Source organism: Polypterus senegalus, chromosome 1 (assembly GCF_016835505.1).
Source record: "Polypterus senegalus isolate Bchr_013 chromosome 1, ASM1683550v1, whole genome shotgun sequence".
NCBI classification, from domain to species: Eukaryota; Metazoa; Chordata; class Cladistia; order Polypteriformes; family Polypteridae; genus Polypterus; species Polypterus senegalus.
Window position 1 is genome coordinate 160,929,272 of NC_053154.1, and position 20,982 is coordinate 160,950,253.

Genomic DNA, 20,982 nt, shown 5'->3' on the forward strand with positions numbered 1-20,982 from the left:
AGTGCATTATACAGTATGAGCATTCATTTTATGAGTCATTGAAGAGACCTCCATTCTCTCCAGTTCATCAAACTCTATGCTGCCTCTTTCATTTTCTAAGACACTAAACTGTGAGGCTTCATTTTCAATAAACTTATATGCAATGAATCCTGCAGAGAACATATGCAGAGAAGCGACTGTTGTCTGAGCCTGCTTGACTGACATTACTTGCAAAGGAATATGGACAAATACCAGTGGTGTTTCTGCATGAAGGGTCAAGCTAAAAGTAAAGGCAATTTGAAAATTACGCGGTAACCACAACAGATAAAACCTGACACGGTGCAGCTGTCTGGAATAGTAGGTTCATGGTGAAGCAGCAAATGGTTAGTTTTTATTTCAAATAAATAATTATACCCCAAACAGGTGCAGGCTCCGATGCAGATTGGTTAGGAGCCTCAATCGCACTATGGAGGAAGCAGCTCCTTGCACCTGTGTTCAGTTAGGTGGTCCAGTATAAGAGGAGCCTGCAGGACAGTGAATGGGGAGAAGGAAGGAAAAGAAAGAAAAACAAATTGGCCAGAGAGAGAAAAGGAAGAAAGGTGAAAAAACTGGAGAAGGAGGTTAAAAGTGAGAGAATGAAGAGAAAAGATGCAGGATGGAATAGATGTTAAGAGAGAAAGGAGAGAAAGCACAGAGAGAGAGAGACAGGAGAGAGAGAGCTCAACTGAAGTGTATGAAGGCAGGCATTTGGGAGTGAGCCTCAGGAGCTTGAGGCTGAGGAAGGGACGCTACTATTGAATAATCACCAAGGAGTCGGAGCGGTCCAAAATGTGATTTCACCTGCAGACGCCAAGGAACAGGCAGCAGGAAATGTGTGTGTGTTGCATACAATACGAGAGCGTACAAATGCAGTTTGTCTCAGAGAGGCATTTATTTCAGACAGCCTCAATCCCGCCAAAACTATCCCTCTAACCTTGTGTGCTTATTCTAAAAACCAAATCTCATTAAGTCTGCTTAACTGTGAAAATCAGTGAGAAAATCTTTGAATCTGGCAGACCTCTGGCGAGTTCTGACACATTCACATCTGGAGATAGCTTCAGTTGTAGGTTGCAACACCTCAGGGCCCTAAGTCTGTACAGAGCCCAATGATCTTGCAGTTGAATCACGCTGCTCAGTACTAATAATGCAGGTACCCTGCGGAGGCGACTTGCATGCCATCGGGAACCATCAGCCAGACAAAACGTGGTGGGACCTAACTGCCTTATTACTTTTAAAGGAGAAGACCAAAAAGATTTTAACTTATGATCTCGCTGAGGCCTCTAGACCCTGACCCAATCTGATACAGTTATGTCTGGCATTTTGACCCGGTGTGATCTATCAAAGTGTTGCTACATTTTATTCTGGCTTTTGTGCTCGTTGTTGTGTGTATGCACTAGAGTGGGCAGAGATGTTTGAGCATGCAGATGATTCAGTGGAAGCTGGAGTACACGGCCAATCATAAGAGATGCAGGTGAACTGCCTGTAGTTGTGTGCTGTGTAGCTCTGTCGTGAAGAAGTGTCTGGAGAAGTGCCGAAGGAAATGTGCATCCATCTGCCAAATGTGCTCTAATTCCAATTTTTAAAGTTTTATTTAGATGTTCTGCCCCCACCCCCCATTGGTCCTGATGGTGTTAGAATGCTTTGTGATGATGTTAAATTCCCTTGTTTGTCAAAAAGCTTATAGATTCACTGGAAGTAAATTGTGGACCATTGTCTTTTGAAACAGCCACTGGCAAGCCCCGGCAAGCAAAAAATGACTCCACAATCACAGCTCTGGTTATAACTGATCCAAATGAGGCTACTTCTGGCCACTTAGAATGTAGGTCAAATGCCACAATAAAAAAACGCTGGTGATGTGGAACACCATGTACTGTAACTCACCGCAGATGTCAAGCTATATGTGTTCCCAAGGCTTAACAGGCCACTGAACAGGCTGCAATGGGGGCATAGGTGGATAACCCATTTTACCACTAATAAAGCAAGCAGGGCAGTCCTTAACCAGAGCTTCAATATCAGCATCAATCCCTGGTCACCACACAAGGCTGCAGCATTGTTGCTTAACATGGACAATACCCAAATGGCCCTCATGTGCCACAGCCAGGACATGTGCTTGGAGAGACCTTGGAACTACAGTGCAGAGACCACGAGCATCACAGCTTTCATTCTAGCAAGTGAGGTCATCCTTGACAAGATGGAATAGTGTCACCTCAGCCAGTACTTGAGTGGGCCACCCCTGTCTGACAAAAGTATGAAGTTGAATGATCACAGGATCTTGCTCTGAGGCATGCTGCAGCTTCTGGAGTGACACCATGGCCTGTACAGGTGTGTGAAGAAGCTGAACAAGTTCAGGCTCAGCAGAATCAGGACAGAGAGCTGTGGCTGGAGAAGCTGAAAACTGAGACAGTAGGTCAGCCACCACATTGTGGTATCCAGGGGCCTCATGCATAATGCCGTGTGTAGAATTCGCACTATAACATGACGTAAGCACAAAAGCCGAAATGTGCTTATACACAGAAAAATCTAGATTCAGGAATCTGTGCGTATTCCAACTTCCACGTTCTTCCGCTCCATAAATCCCGGTCAGCGTGAAAAGTAACGCTTGTGCACGCGCCTTCTGTCCTGCCCCAACTCCTCCCAGAATTACACCTCTTTGAATATGCAAATCAATATAAATCGCCTTTAAGCTCAGCCTTCTGTGAAAAGACAATAGGAAAAGCACGGGGGAAAATATAAGAATTTCAGCGAATACCAAGTGGAGGCAAAGGAAAAGCATACTACTTGTTGATTTAAACAGTGGTATAAACAACAAAAGGAAGTTGATCGATTGACATAGCGTGTCGGACAAACTCGAAAGCTCAAGTTCACAAAGTCGCACAGTGGCAAAATAAAAAAAAAGTCACATATCAAAGTTGCCGTGAAAAGGCGAGTTGTAGCCCACCTTCTGAGCTTAGGGTACAGACAAAAAAAAAAATAGGCACATAGTGGGAAAAAAGCACAAAATGTCAACTTTAATCTCGAAATTTCCACTTTAATTACATAGTTTATTTTGTCATTAAAGTAGAACATCATAAACTTCATCTTAAAATCATTTAATTTACTAGTTTCTCAAATCCCATTGTAACTAAAGTAGCATGTTAAATGCTTTGTTTTGTGTTTGATCTTCAATGTGCTGTATGTGCGTGAATCATTACTTGCTTCCGTTTTTTCTCTTTCTTCGACGGGACATAGAATCCATTACATTCGTGATATTACAGCTCTTTGAATAATTCAAATACTGAGATGTATACGTGGTATCATTTTCATGATGATTGGAATGAAAGCATGTTATTAAGATCACGATGGCGCAGTGATTGTTCATGTCTCAGCAAGAGGCTTGCTGTGCCATGCGCAACCTTCGATGAAATAATTTATTTTAGCAGTACTGTCTCTTTCAAACATACTAACCTGCAATTCCTGTCCTTATTTTTCTTTCCCCAAATACCCAATCGCCACACAATCAGCTCTATAATAGATGGTAAGCCATCTGTAAGCTTACAACAACGATTCTTCAAAACTTTTAAGGAACATTGAAATATCTTCATAGTACATGTTTAATTATTCTATCCGTCTGTCTTTCCAGTGTTGCGCCAGCCTCAGTAAATATACAGTGCAAGGCAGGAACAATATGTGAACTTGCCAAAGCTGCGGCACCATGTCCTCACGTTTAATTATTAACAATACAGATTATTTAAATGAAGTTTTATCTGTATAATATAATCAACATATTTTGCTGCATTTCATCTTAAAAATGATATCGTCATCATATGTAAATACGCGCTTTATAAAGTGGCACAGGTTGTGCAATATTATAACTGTAGTGCAAGATTACAGTGGGGTAATTGTACTTATAAGTACAAACATTTCTGCAAGGAGCAATTGATTGAGTGCATTTATAGTTCCTTGGATGAAACTGTTTCTGAACCGCGAGGTCCGTACAGGAAAGGCTTTAAAACGTTTTGCCGTTGGTGAGGCAGTGTGGGCTTGATGCTGTATGCTGATAATTCTCTTTCCGATCAGCTGCTGCTGTGATTACCCACTCAAATACAGTGATATAAATACTCCGAGTGGTGCAGTGAGAGTAATATGGAAAAAGATGATCCACTGTGGCAACCCTTAAAGGGAGTAGCTGAAAGAAGAAAAAGAAGAAGAATATGGTGCAGTGAGAGTAACAACACTAAAGCAGTTATGGTATTTGGAATACTATGGCTATTCCCTGGACCATTATATTGTTACAAGTTAATTACAATCAGATGCATTACACTAATAAACAATATGCGATTAGTTTCAGTGTATTTATAAAGCCTCGTCAGGAAAATAAAGAGTAACTACACAGGAACAGTAGCACTGCTTTGACGCTGGGTGCCGCCAGTCTGCAAAACTGTGGAGAACTTGCATACGACAAGATATAAGGTACCGTGGAAAAGTGTGTGGCTTTACCTCAAATGAGTGTCTCCTTAGAATTCCAAGAACAAAACTTAAAAGAAGTGGTGAGGCGGCCTTCTGCTGCTATGCACCTAAAATCTGGAATAGCCTGCCAATAGGAATTCGCCAGGCTGATACAGTAGAGCACTTTAAAACACTGCTGAAAACACATTACTTTAACATGGCCTTTTTATAACTTCACTTTAACTTAATTTAACTTAATCCTGATACTCTATATGTTCAATTCATCATAATAACTATTCATGGTGGCTCTAAAATCCGTACTGACCCCTACTCTCTTTTCTGTTTTTTTTCCAGTTTCTTTGTGGTGGTGTCTTGCGCCACCTCCACCTACTCAAAGCTTCATGATGCTCCAACAATGATGGATGGATTAAAAGGTAGAACTCTACGTGACCATCTTCATCAAGCCCTTCCGTGAGAAACCTAAATACAAAGAGGTCTGTTTTATTTATGTTAGGTAGAATGCCCAGAGGGGACTGGGCGGTCTAATGGTCTGGAATCCCTACAGATTTTATTTTTTCTCCAGCCGTCTGGAGTTTTTGTTTTTCTGTCCCCTGGCCATTGAACCTTACTCTTATTCGATGTTAATTAATGTTGATTTATTTTGTTTTCTTATTGTGTCTTTTTATTTTTCTATTCTTTATTATGTAAAGCACTTTGAGCAACTGCTTGTATGAAAATGTGCTATATAAATAAATGTTGTTATTGTTGTGTAGGTTTTATATATTGCAATTTGAACGTGGAAACATTCTTATGCAACATTTCTGTGCGTATGCACCGTTTATGCCAAAGGCCCTAGGAGTTTGCTTGAGTTTAAAACTGTATTGCTGGAAACACTCAGACCAATGGTACAGTCTTAGTGGCCTGTGGCAGAACCGAATGTAGCAAGCAGTGTAGTGAGGGCTTGGTGGTCAGTTCTACATACAAATACACGGCCATACAGATACATGTGTCATCGTTCACAAACCCAGATACATGCCAGTGCCTCTTGCTCACAGACTGAGTATTTCTTTTCACCTGGACTAAGGTGTCTAGAAGCAAATGCCACAGGTTTCTCTGTCCCCTCCTGAATCTGTGACAGTACAGCCCCAAGAGCAGCTCCAGATGCATCACAAGTGACTAGGGTGAGACTATTGAGGTCAGAGTGTGCCAGCCTTAGCTGAGCCTTTAGTAACTGAAACACCTCTGTGCAGGCTGCAGTCTATGCCCAGGTAGCATCTTTTTTCAAAAACTGGCATAAGGGTGTATTAGTGGAGGCCTTTGCAGAAGGAAACATAGATAGTATGGAGTGTCACACATGTGCGATTAGGAAGCAGTCAAAGAGCCTAAAGGTGAGCAAAACATCGCAAGATAAGGGGTTGTCACGTGGTGCTTACCTGAACTCTCTTTCATCAACAGAAAACAAGAGGAAAAAGAATCCAGCAACTTCCGGGTTCCAAAATGGCCACAATGATGTCACTTCCGGCCAACCTTTATGACATCACTTCCGGCACCCACAAACCACCTCACTTCCAGCTCTTCAGAATGAAATTGTTTCCGGTTCCTGCTGCAGTGCCAACCATTTCCTGTCATATGTTTTGTTCTGCTATATAACCGCCATTTTGTATCAGTGAATTCATTCATTGTACTTTCAAGACTTTGAATCACTGCATTTTTCTCATATTGTCTGAATGACAATATACGGGGACGGTCCCCAAAACTTTATTTTTGTATTTGTGACGTTTATTCTACCACAGGAGTCATACCCAAAAATGAAACAACCTGTGCTACTGATGTGGGCTCTGGAATTCTCTGAATTGCCTCCGTGTTAGACTGAAGTGGGGTTAAATCATCTGCAGACAGTCAGAAACCCACAGACTCAATTGAAGGTACTGAAAACACAAATAAATTTATTACCATTAAGAGTGAGATTATGCCTGGCCAGTGCTGAAAACACTCTTTTGAAATGCTCATCATGGGTTGTTGCTGTCGGACCATGTATAACTATATCATCAAGATAAATGACATTCCTGGAATCCCCTGCCAAGATGGCTGATATTATCTTCTGAAAGCAGCTTGGGCCTGAACTAAGTTCAAATGGCATTCTGGTATATCGGAAAATCCCAATGTGAGTTTCAAATGCAGTCTGGTCTCAACTACTGGGGTGGAGTGACACCTGCAGATAACCCTGACAGAGATCTAATTTAGTAAAGAAACAAGATCCATAAAACTGAGTAGTTAACTCCTCTGATGTTGGCAGAGGGTATTTGTCAGGAATGACTGCCTTGTTTACTGCCCTTAGATCAACACAGATTTCGAAGTTCCATTGACTTTTTTTTTTCAACAACCAAACTGGAAATCCATGGAGCAGCATTAATAGGTTCTATGAATACAGCCTCTGGGAAGAATTGCAGCTCAGCAGATACTCCGTCACGGAAAGCCAGTGGGATGTGGCATGGTGGCTGGACGACAGGACACACAGTGGGATCTAGTAAAGGCTGGTGATGAAAAGCAGAGAGACAGCCAAGTCCATCAAAAAGTGATGGCCACTTCTGTTGCCAAGGGGAGCAGACATTAAGAATTACAGATCCACTAGTGTCAATAAGGGTGAAACCAAGGCTGTTAAAGAGATCCAGGCCTAAGAGGTTGGCACCATGGCAGGAGACATGAAATATGAATTTAGGAAGAAACTTAGAACCATAGCGTACTGACAGCTCAACTGAAACCACAATGTCAGTTTTAGAGCTGGCATAGCCACAGAGAATGGTGACTGGAGCAGATAGCTGGAAAGCTGGGAAAAACTGTTTCCTAGTCTTTAGATTTAACAGAGACACTGTTGCCCCAAAATCTAGAAAAGGCAAAAGACATATGTTGTCTAGTTTCACTGTGCAAATTTGCTCAGCCAAGTGATCCCTAATAAATTAATCTTGCCTGTCTCCAAACTTGCATAAACTGGCTAAACCCCTTAAGTTGGCCATGTATTGGTGAATCAACTTCCCTGCCTGCTGTCGCAGTTTACGAATAAGATTCGGAGGAAGAAAACCCTTTGTGAGCAGGAGAAGTGCATCTCAAAGAGAGTCACAGCAGTGGAGAATGTGGCTGCCTTCCACAAAATCTTAAACACACATTGTTCCCTTCATTCCCAGACAGTGTTGTAGCAAAGCTCTCTTGCGAGCATCACTTACATTTTCCAAATCAAGAGCCAAGAGGTCAGTTTCAAAAGACTCCTGCCAGCGGGTCAAAGGCAATGGAAGCTCTCCAGGCACAGCAAGAAATGAAGGAGATGGTGGAAGTGAAAATTCAGCCATCCTCATCAACAAAATGTTGCATAAAATGTGAAAGCATACAATTGCAATTTGTCTCAGAGAGGCATTTATTTAGGACAACCCCAATCCTGCCGAACCTATCCCTCTAACCCCAAACACTTTATGGCAAACAAGAACACACTGTCATAAAATGTACATTGCAAACATAACAGTGTGGCTCGGCCTGACGCCTAATGGTTGCCAAGGGCCCAGCAATGGACATGATGGTTGCAAATGATGATTGACTGCACCTGTCGGTTGGGCACCTCCATGGTTGCCAGATCCCATTAGGGGGTAAACTAAGGAGACGCTGGCTTGGAGAAGGCATGGGATTCATGAGTTTTAAAGACTTTTTTTCTCTGATTTGGTTTAACCTTATTTTTATTGGAATAAATTTATATAATGGCTTTTTAGCCCCACATAGACATGGACAGTTTTTATAGATTATCTATTTATTTATTGAAGATTTGACTGCACTGTACTTTAATTTGGGCACTGTTGTTTTGCTTGTCTTAATAAAAGCACTGTTTCACCTTTGGACCTACCCCTTGCTGTATGCGTGGGGCTTCATCTACCTGGCACATCTGAGCTATGGGATTGATGGTGGTGGCTTAGGAATGCAAAAGGGAGCATGGAGCCTACCTACATTGTCACAAACTGATAACAACACGTTCATGATGGCTTATAGGTAGTTCAAACAAGCACAGCACAGTGCTCAGCCATTATTCCAGTTGTAGCCAAGGTCAGATGAACATTAATGCTGGGCTACGTGATTACACCATTGTTGAAAAAGGTGCCATTGTGAGATTTCTTTGGGCAGAGGGAGTGAAACCTGTTGAAAGTCACCAAAGGATTTTGGCTCAGAATGAAAGTGAAAACAGTGTGACTCAACTAAAAGTTTATGAATTGATAGAAAGATGTAAGGTGGGAAGAACAAGTGTAATGGACATCACACACGCAAGCCCACATAAACATGTCAAATGCTTTCTTCAGGGAAGACCCACAGATTACATTGTTCACTGTTACTGCACATTTGAATATCAGCTACGGATCTGTACATGCATGTGTATGATGACTTGGTATACCGTATAGTTTGTCCAACTTGGGTACCCAAACAGCTTGTTTGTCTGCACAAGTCAACATCCCTTAGGTGAATTTCAGCAGGTTTCACTCCCTCTGCCCAAAAGAATCTCACTAATGTGTGTTGTTCAACAATGGTGCAGTCCTACAGCAGAACATTAATGTTCATTTGACCTTGGCTTCAGCTAGACTAACAGAAGAAAGCTGCACTGTGTTTGTTCAAACTACCCATAAGCCACCGTGAATGTGTTGTATTGTGTCAACGTCTATCTGTTGCAGTTACATCACAATTTTCAGATTGCCTTTACTTTTAGCTTTACACTTGTACTTGCCTAGATCAATATTGCTTCATGCAGAATGTGAAGTTGTCTTTGTGCCAGATGCTACAAGCTTGTTTCCAACTGAGGGGCTTTACCAAGTAGCCCTTCTGTGTCCTGTACACTCTTTGGGCATTTGCACATGTGCCACCTGATGTTTCCAGTTTGGTGATGGTGCTTGATGGTCATCACCCATATTAAAATGAGAACTGTATGTTATTGCTGTTTTTTAATTATTGTGCATTTTCATTTCCAGTTGTTGTTGAAGGCCATGAAGCACATGCTAGGAAAGAGTTAAAAAAAGCCCAGCACCATTTGATCTGTTACATTTAGCCACAGTAATTATAAGAAAGGGAGGTCAAAATCATGAATGCATCATTTGCAAAACATTAAACTGCATCTGGATTTTTACCCATCAATGAGGAGGACCAAATCTGAAAACGCCACCAAGGAAGCTTGCCCATGCTCCTTCCACTTCAAATGATGGACCTGTTTCAATGAAGTGCAGAATCCTGGTGCAGAAAGAATAGGTATATAGGTAGAAAATATTTTTTCAGCTCTTTGCTGGCCTCATGCTTTCTAGCATACTCATGAATACATGATGCTTAGCACTGCTGCTGGATGTGCAGTGTGTAGTTCAAGTTGTGCAGTCTGTGTTGTGTGCATATTTGTCCCATGTTACTACAGTATGTGTCCCCACCTCAAAACCATTTCATTCTGAACTTGAAGTGTTGACATCTTAATTTAGGTACTTCAGAGCCAGTAGATTTCCAGAATATCGGGTGGTTGGAAGTCCCTCAATTTATCTAATGTTTAAATCCAAATGGCTGTACTTTGCATGATGATGACAGAGTCGGATGGCACCTGTTATGATTGTGCGCCTTTAATAATTTATTTATTTATTGGGCATGAGTAATTCATTTCTTTTATTACTTTGGAGATATAAGTTAATTTTTATGAGTCCTAAAAATAAATCACTTCACAATGTGCGGTCATTTTGTCTTTCATAGGTGGCGTCATTTTGAGGTTTTGTTGCTGCGATGTCGAGATCTGTTGCTATGGTGTGTTTTCTTGAAGTTCATGACTTGTGATGTCACTATTACAAAAGTATAAAGGCTGTCGACACACAACTATCACTGTCCAAGATTCTCGATAAATACAAAACTGTCTCATGTAGTATTAGTGCATTTTGTTGGATGTTTAGCTAGGTGTTCTTGTCTCATCTGTTGGTTTATTTGACTTTGTTCTCTTTGGTAGCATTAACTTTAGTAAGAATTATGCTTGAAATAAGACCCTGATCTTGGGATCATCCATCTTCTGGTCAACATTTCCTTTCTGTCTCTGCTTTGGTCCATGTCTGTCAGAAGTGTATGACACTGATCCAGTTGAGTCAGACTAGGCACCAGCATCCTATTGTTTGTATTATAGTGTAGTGGCCTGGCCAGGTTAAAGCCTGGAGGGGAAGTGACTGTTGGGTGGGGCAGGGGAGGGTGGAAAATGGCCTGGAGGATTGACATCGGGATATGATTGATAGTAAATGATGGAAAAGGTGCATCAACTTGAACTGAGGAATGGAGGCATGGATTTTCTGGATGATTCGAGGAAGAGCTGGGGTACTGTGGTGTCTGAGCACAGAACCTCAGAATGCAAATGTTCATTTTGCGATTGGTCTGAAAGTGGGATAAGGGAGTCTCTGAGTGAAACAAAGAAACACAAGAAAAATAGCAGAGTAAGCATCGGTAAGGTTTGAGAGAAATAAAAGTTTGTTTGTTAACTGCAAAATCTGATGCCTGTGTTTTTGGCATAAAACCATGAGAACCACCACCCCCTAGATGAGTGAAGAAAGATAGAACAGTGGTGACAAGCATCGGATGGTTTTGTTTTGCCAAAAGAAAGATAATTGGTTTTACTTTGACAGAAGAATCAAACAGAGACATCATTGTTCTTTTTCAGTGAGTTAAGCGAATAGAAGCGAGAGAAATATGGCCTTTGGTAAGCCAGAACTTTTTCACTTCAAAGAAAGTGCGGAAAGTTTCGAAGCCTATTTAGAAAGGCTAGAGCAATATTTTGAAGCCAATGGTCTCCAACGCACGGATGAAAAGACGAAAGCAGTATTTTTAACAGTAGTCAGAAACAGAGCACATAGTTTGCTGATGGACTTATGTGTGCCATTGAAATCATCCCAAAAGTCATTTCTGGAACTAGTAGAGATTATGAAAAAACACTATGTACCAAGAACAAATTTTATCACCAAGAGATGCAAGTTTTATGCTAGAAATCAACTGGATGGAGAATCAGTGAGTGAGTATGTCGCTATTCTGAGAAAGTTAGCGGCAACCTGCATGTTCAAGACTTTTTTGGATGAAGCACTGCATGATAAATTCGTATGTGCCACTAAAAACGCAGAGCTGAGGGACAGGTTTTGGCAGCTCACACCAAAGATTTGACTTTAGCCCTGGCAATTAAAATGGGATTAGCATACGAAGGAAGTAACAACAGTGCGTAACAATTTGCTCAGAGAACTCTTAAAAGTAACATCTTGTTGACCATGAAAACTAAAGGCCCTGTAAAGAAATCGGAGGTCATAGAGAAAGTGTGTTATAGATGCAATGGCAAGGGTCACCAACCTGATGACTGCAGATATAATGACATGGAGTGCCACAAGTGCAATCACTCACTCTTGCCGTGCACGTCAGGAAGGCCAAAATAATAATAAACCCGTGAAGTGGACAAGGCAGCTGGATATTGTTGAAACAGACACCACTTAAGCAGCACTTCATCTGATCCTTCGCAAAGGATTCAGGCAGGACCGCTCGTTGATGGGACATCTCAGCACAAGGGCGATGAAAGTCTTACCATCAAGCAGTTTGAGATACAAGGACAAGAAGCTGATTTGACTACAGACTACAACCCGGTTTTCAAAGGTGATAAACGAGGAACTTAATTTTTTTCTTTAGAGATTAACAGAGACAGTAATAAGCCATACATGAGTATAAATGGTATCAGAGTGAAAATGGAAATCAATACATCTGCAGCTGTGTCAGTCATTTCTGAGAAACTGTACAATTGTAAATTTTAAAATATAAAATTAAGCCCTGCTAACTGTAATTTGGAAACTTATAGAAATGAAATGCTTTCACAAAAAGGAAAAATCACTGTTTTGGTTAAATGTAACGAATGTGTCCAAAATTTAGACTTACTAGTGATTAAAGGTAACATGCCAGCATTGATGGGTAGAGACTGGATCAGTTGCTTAAGGTTAGACTGGTCTCATGCAAACATGGTCACCACTGGAACTGTGACGGAGTTGTGTGACAGGTACTCCATAGTTTTTCAGCATAAATTAGGAACACTTAAGGGAATCAAAGCCAAGCTTTTTGATAAGGATGGTGTGATAGAAAGAGAGATGTCTAAATTACAGGATGATGGTGTTATTAGCCCCATTAGTTATAGTGAATTGTTTGCATCCAAAAAAAGATAATACTGTAAGAATCTGTGGAAATCATAAAGTAACGATCAACCCGGGTTTGGAGATAGAGCAGTACCCTTTGCCTAAAGTGCAGGATTTATTTACAAGACTATCAGGGGTTCAACAGTTCACCAAACTTGATTTGTTGCAAGCATTTCAACAGATGGAGCTGGAGGAAGGCTCCAAACCCTGCCTTATCATAAATACACATAAAGGCTTGTCTTAAATATAAACGTCTATGTGTGGAAGTATGTATGTCTGTCTGTGCGAGGCAACAGCATTAAGCTCAAAGAGCCGGCAAGTCAGCCCCAAGTTAACTCAAAAGAAGAAAGAAGTACGAGGCTACAGCATGAAGCTGAAAGAAAGCGATTCCATCACCAAAGTGAAACCACCGAGGAAAGACAAATGAGACAGAAACTTGCTTAGCTGCTGATAGACAAGGGGGGGCGAGCACATCCACAAAACAAAACCACCAACTCTGCATTTCAATTTTTTTCTAAAGATTTCAATAGTTTCTAGCAGCTCGGGCTTTTTACAGCACGGGCTTACACAGCTAGTTCATATACAGTATAATAGGCTTCCATATGGGGTTGCTAGTGCTCCTGCCCTTTTCCAGAAACTCATGGACCAGATATTACAAGGCCTAGATGGTGTAATATGTTATCTGGATGATATATTGATAACAAGAAGTGACTTGGAAGCCCATCTGAGAAACTTGGAGGAAGTGTTAAAATGGTTGCAGAGGTACAATCTGAGAGGAAAGCAAAACAAGTGTTTCTTCTTGCAGAATAGTGTGTCTTACCTAGGGCATGCTATAGATCAGTGGTTCTCAAACTGTGGGGCTGGTCCCCCTCGGGGGGTGTGAAGTAACAAAAAAGGGGGCGCAAAGATGTTAAAAAAGAAAACAAGAATCGAAAATATGAAAAATACATCTATTGAAACAAAAACAAATTAACTTAAACTACATTCTGATACTAGAAAAATAAATATAGAATTAGATAAATGTCGATAAATGTTAAGAAGGTATAATAAAATATCCATCTATAATATATCATTAATTAAAAAAGAACAAATTGGTATTAGTGGGCTCCTTTCTAAAAAAACTTTAGGGGGGTGTGATTAAAGCTGTTATGAAAACTCGGGTCGCAAATACTTAAAGGTTGAGAAACACTGCTATAGATGCTACAGGTATTCATCCTTTAGATGAAAAAACTGACGCTATTGCAAAAGCTCCAGTTTTAAATAATGTCACAGAGCTTCGGTCTTTTTTAGCTTTATTAAATTACTATGGCAAATTCATTCCTCACTTATTCCCTATTGTACAACCTATGACAGGATTGCTGCTGCAAAGGTGTGAAATGAAACCAGACAGAGGAATGCCAGAGTTTATTTGATGAGGCCAAATTACAGTTGCAGTCTAACAGAGTCTAAGTGCATTAGGACCCACAGTTACCCCTTATTTTAGCTTGTGACGCATCACGTGTAGGAGTAGGTGCAGTAATTTCTCACAAAATGAAGGATGGCACTGAGAGACCAATAGCATTTGCCTCATGAATGCTAACCAAACCCAGGAGAATTTACTCACAAATTGAAGCCTTAGGAATTCTGTTTGGAGTCATGAAGTTCCATGATTATTTGTTTGGCCAGAAATTTACATTAGGAACAGATCACCAGCCATTATTAAAGATTTTGGGTCCCAAGACGAGCATACCCACACTCGCTGCTGCTAGAATGCAAAGATGGTCTCTTATTTTGGCAGCCCATACTTTTGAAATTAAACACAGAAAATAAAAACAGCATAGTAATGCTGATGCATTATCCCACTTGCCCCTGTTGGATTCGAATAAGGAAATGAAACCAAATCCAATGTATAAGGTGTGTTTTCTAGATAAATTGCAGCTTACTATAAAAGAAATTGCACAGGAAACTGGCAGAGACCCTGTGCTGAGAAGCGTAAAAAAGAAAATTGGAACTTATTATAGAAGACGATTGTATTCTGTGGGGTCTTCGGGTAGTGGTACCTCAGAAGTTACAAATTAAGCTACTGGCAGAATTGCATGAGAATCATTGGGGTTTGCAAAGGTGAAGGCACTAGCCACAAGTCTGTTTTGGTGGCCTGATCTAGACAAAAACATTGAGAATGAAGTGTGTCAATGTGATATTTGCAAGCAACAGTGGAATATGCCGGCCGTGGCACCTATACAGACCTGGAAGTGGGTTTCAAGCCCATGGGAGAGAATTGATTTGGATTTTTCTAAGGACCATAAACTGATGTTTTTGGTGGTCATGGTTGCATACGGTAGGTGGCCGGAGATAATCCATATGACAACTACAATCACAACTAAAACAGTAGAAGCTCTAAGGAGTTTGTTTGCATCATATGGGTTGCCACAGGAAATAGTCACAGATAATGGGCCTCAGTTTATGTCCAAAGAATTTAACGCTTTTTTAGAATTAAATGGTTAAACGTAACAAATCCCTGGTATATCACTCTGCCGCTAATGGTCTGGCTGAGCGGTTACTTCAGAATTTTAAAAGATCTCTAGCAAAGAATGGGGCATTGGGAACATGTCACTTCACCACTGTATTGCCAGGTTTTTGTTTGGCTATCGAAATTTACCTCATGTGCATACAAACAAAACACTAGTTTAAACAAAAAAGTGTGGATCCCAGAAGCTTAGATGTTTTGTTGTGGGGCAAGATGTCTTGGTAAGAAGTTGTAGGGGAGGGGGAAAATGGTTAAGTGGTGTAATTTCAGAAGTGTTGGGTCCTGTTATTTATATGGTTCAAGTAGATGGGAACTGTGTAAAATGGCATGTAAATCAACTGCTAAATGCAAAACTACCAGAGAATGGTGACATTGGCATGGAGGAGTTCAATTTAGGCCAAACTGGAGGATTTCTGGATATCAATGATACTGAGATGAACATTGTAGAGAACACTGACACTGACAATATTCAGTGCAACATGGAAATTGGTACTATGCAAGTGCCTCCACCTGAACCTCCACCACAGGTTGATTCACAAGTACACCCAGTTCAATGGCGATGGGCACCACAGAGGCTGAATTTATAAAAATTGTTTTGGGGGTTCATGTAAAAAAAAAATGTGAATTTGGTAAGTGTACTACTGAGCTGTCAATGTAATTTAAGAAGACTGTGTTGACTGGTTCACTGCTCAACCTGGATCTAGTATTATAGAGGAGGAGCTGTGGTGTCCCCACAATGCAAATGTTCATCTTGTGATTGGTCTGAAAAGTGAAATGGGAACTTTGTTTTGTTTTTATACACAATGCATCCTGGGTGTTTCTGAGAGAAACAAAGAAAAATGAGAAAAATGGAAGAGTAAACATCTCGGAGGTTTGAGAGAAATAAAAGTTAGTTTGTTAACTGAAAAGTCTGCTGCCCGTGTTTTTGGCATAAAACCATGAGAATTACTTTCACCTCGAGTGAAGAAAGATAGAAAAGGTACGTGAGGAGGGTTACTCATGTGGAATGAGCAGTTTATTTTGGTCAATTGATGACATCTCTCAGGGCCATAACAATGATACATTCATAGACATTTGTGAATAGTTCAAGTTCCGAGTCGTTCATTTTTTCTTTTACAATTGTGTATTTTTTGTGACTGTTCTGAGATCCCCTCTTTGTCCTTCTGTGTTTTTTTCTTTTCAAATCTGACACATTGAGGTTGCTACAATATTTTTATGATATAAAGGCTGTGTGAACTTGCATGTTTCACTAATCATTAGCAAAAGATGGGGCATAAATTATTAGGTAAGTGAATTATAACCGAAGACTGCATGCATACAAGTGAAATTATAAGATGGCTTGACCAGAATTTGAATGAACTACAGACCACTGATGGCACCAATGCAGAATATATGTACACATGTGAACTGGCTTGTTACAGATGTATGAATTATTGAGAATAGATTTGTGGCCTTTAAGTTTTTCAATTGTTTATTAATTTTATTTTTCTGGAGGTGATATTGTTGTGGCACCATCTTGGAACACTTTCTGCTCCATTCCTCAGTGATATTGTGGCTTTTTTGGAGGGCTGCGATCATGTTGATAGTGTTGGTTTCTTGCCACTTGATCAGCAGTTGTCATTGTTTAGAAACTATATAAGATGGTGGCAAGGTTTTAATTTTATGGTCCCCTGGCTCACCTTTAAAGTAGTCTTTTTTCTTGTTTTTTCATCATTATGCATTGATTTCTACTTTTTTATATTTACTATTCATTTATCATTGAATTAATGATGTATTTTCTGTTAGTTTTATTCTGTTCAGTGATGTAGTTTCTATATGTGTTTCTCTGTTCTCTCATTTCTTGATTTTGTGGGTGGATCGCCAAAATACGGGATCACCAATCCATCACAGTTAAGGGACTGCCCCACGGTCTATAAAGGCAAGCTTGGACTAAAAGTCTAATGCGGTTCATTTTGAATGTCCTGTGGTAGATATTGTTAGGTCTTGTAAGTATTGTGTTTACTTGGATTTTTTGCTCTGCTTCTTGACTTATTTTGTCTGTTTCTTGGACTAATGGAGTGGATTTGCTTTTGGGATTTGTTTGTGTCACCAAATCTTTTTTTGCTTATTGTTTGTATATGTAAACTATTTTTGTTTAATTTATTTCTACTATTCAAATAAATCTTCCTTTTGTAAAGATGTTTTGTTGCCTTGCTCTGTTATAGCCAGGGGCTGATGGTGTTCCCCTCCCTTGTGGGTTATTTTGAGTGTATTCTGGAACAAATCACAGTATATTTTTTGAACTTTGATTTTGAAGTGCATTTTTGAGCTTTATGTAGGCTGAAGCCAGCCACTCTAATGGACTCTAAGCTGCCGTCCGGAGCACCTCGTCTTTGCAGGTTGATGGGATTCAGGCCTCCCTCCCTGGCAGCTTTTGAAGGTCTCATGCTGCTTTAATCACTTTGAGAGATAAATCACAAGATTATACATTATCCCATTGTCAGCATCTTTCAAAAAATGTACACATTAGAAGAGAACACTGTTTTTTAACTATGGTTCTTTCTTTCATTTCTGTTTTGGAAATCTGGTTTGCTCTCTTTATGGTTTACAAACTCTAGCTTGTCTCCTACTAACAAACTAGCCTTTCCCTTATGTTTCTTTCCATTGAATTGTTTATTCTGCACTCTAAAAATTCCTCCATAGCATCTGCTCCTCCTTGGTGTTCATAATAACAGCACTAAAGTTCAGTTTATACCATTGATAAATTATAAATTCACACGTTGAGTGCAGAAATCTAAACAATAAGGTGTCTAAAACACCAAGTAATCAGCCTCTGATTAAGAGATAAGATACAATAAAAACCTGAACCAGATGACAAAAGCTGTTTTGAAATGTCTGGCACCATTAAAAGTAATTAGCATTTGTATCTTGCTTTTCAATGTTAAAATACCATGAACTTTCAACTTGGATAAATCTGGATAAAGAAGCAGAATTCAAGTATTTATTGAACTCCAACAACCTAATGTTCTTTTGATTGAAAGGGCAGTGATTTAATTTTTTTCTCCTTTTCTTAGTTGCTTTAAAAATGCAACAAAGAACTTGTACAGTATGTTCTTACAACCTGTTTAATAAAATAACATGTTCCATCTGCAGAAATTACAAATACACAAAAAGACAATCAAAGAAAAGACTCGACATGGTACCCCCTCCTCTAGTGCACATTGCTTTCTTTCTGTCTTTAGAAAAGTACGTTTGCAGAAGCATCTCATGGTTTCCACTCCCATCTACAGGCTCACATTGTAAACAGGCTTGTTCACATTTAACTGATGTGCACATATTCAGCTAAGTCTACGTGCACGCTCAAAGTGTCATATTTTAACAAGTAATATACACACACACACAGATATTTACATTTCATAAAGATATTATTTACATAGTCTTAAAAGTGCTTTCAAAGCCAATGAATACTGTGGCCAGTCTCTGCCATATCACACTTTACAGACTTTGTACAAGCAAATGCAAGTGAAATAAGACAGCAGCAACATTTTGTTCCATAGAAAAAGGAGGACTTTTAAAGGTTTGATTTCGAAAATGAACCTTTCACATCTTGTTTGTTGAACTGTTATTGGTGCGAACACAAGGTGGTAGTGTGCCACCATTGTGCTCAGGGGATTTGAAAAGCATAAAAGTGGCCTGTTGTGAATAAAATTAGACAACATAACATACCTGACATTTTTCCTCATGCCCAACAAATCCACAGGGTTGTACTACTCATTTCACTCTTCAGTGGTTAGTTTCTGAGTCATGCTCATTTTCTAAGCGCTGCAGTCAGTCACACTTTAGTCATTTTAATCAATTAGAAAGCCTACCTTTAAATCTTACTATAAATCATTCAGGGTATTCACGTTGCTGCCTGTGCAAATCTCCACACAATGTGCATTCAGTGCATGCATACTGCTTTTGAAATGAATCTTCTTCATTCATCTCCATTCAGCTAGTGTGGTGCTCACAAAACTCATGCTTCTCAATGATGGCTACCTGATGGACCTCTCTTAACTACAGGTAATTTATACAATGCGAAGGTGCTGAATGAACTGGGTGGGTTGGTTTATGAATGTTAACATGGATCAAGAAGGACATTGAGGAGATTGAACATGTAAACTGCCCTCAGAGGTTGGCAATTATTTGCACAGAGACTCCCAGCCATCACTTTATCAGACTGACCGAGCTCTGGCAGCTAACCCGTTCTTCTCACTGAAATATGTGAGGCAGGCACCCCAAGTTGGTTGATTTCACCAGCAGAGGCCCTTCTTTATTTTTATTGTATTTTCTGTATCCAAAGCTGCAGGGAGAATTCTGTTTTAGGGTTAATCATATGAAAAGGTCGCCTCTTTGAGCTGGTAGCAGTATTCCAACCGGCAAAAGCTGAAAAAATAAACTATTATTCATTATGGATCCAATAATGAATAGTTGATTTTATGAGAGGTTGTTCAAAGTCTTCTACTCAATGCGTATGAGTAGTAATAATAATAATAACAATAAATAAATACATTTAAAGAGCTTTATAAAGATAGTGAAGAACCACTACAAGCATCCACCTGGATAATATGATGACTGCCATTTATGCACCAGTATATTCACCACATAGCTATTGGATGGCAAAAGGTTGAGAGAAATAATTAGAGGAATTGAGAATTGAGATCAGGCCGTGGTGGGCATTGTGGGACAGTCTTCTCTTTTTGAAAGATGCACAGGGGTCTTTTATGACCACAGTGAGCCAGGACTTCGGTTTTACATCTTATGCGAAAGGATGGCACTAATGTTTACAGCACAGTGCCCCCGTCAATGTGCTGGGGCATTGGGATCTACACACAGACCACAGGGTAATGGCCTTACCCAAGAGTAGTCAATAAAGAGAAAATTTCAAAAAAGTCTCCTTCAAATAATGGTTGCCCTTAACCTTTTAGTTTCCTAAAAGCTTCAGGCACCAATTCAGAGCAGGACTGTATTCCACTGCAAGGCATACTTACATGTGGAATCATCCGTCATCCTGACAGACACAGATTTGGGAGTGCCCACCCTAAAATGTTAACAACTTGTAAATTTTACATGGTCAGTGAGAATCTGGGAATTGTGGGAGTTGTGTGCTAGCATCACTAACCACTGCGCTTCTATGTCACCTCTATGCACACCATTTGGCGTCAGATATTTTGAGGCTCAGTTAGCTTAAATGATACATTAGCAGTTCCATGCTTCATGCACTATGCTGTCCCTTAGCATCTATATATATAATTCACTAAGGCAAGACAACCATGGAAAGCCGCCGACAAGTGAGACGCCCATTGCGCACGCAGGAAGGAGCCACGCCCACCAACTCTAAGACCATTGGATACGACAACAACTCAGACGTGACAACACAGGAAAAATGGCATCATTTATGTTCGTCTGTCGTAGAGTAAACATGCAGCTCTGAGCCACGTTGACTGTTCATAGAGGCAAGTTTCTCGCGGAAGTGAATCGCTATATGCAGCGTGTAAAACAGTTTGCGAGGGGTATCCCATGGGATCCTTAAAACAATCCTTTAAAACTGAGGTTAAAATACAATGAAGGATGCAGTCTTTAAAAACCAATAAGCCCTGTGCCTCTGTTTCATTACCGTCTCACCTGCTTCACCAATGCCGGCCCAGCAACAGTCGAGACGCTCTCTTAGCAGCTGACCTTCTCTGTGCCTGACCGGTTCACACAGAGGCACCACACGACGCGGCAGGACTATCTAAGAGGAGGCATGTTTGTCACGGATGTAAATCGCTGTATGCAGTGTGTAAAACAGTTTGTTTGTCGCAGATGTGAATCGTTGTATGCAGC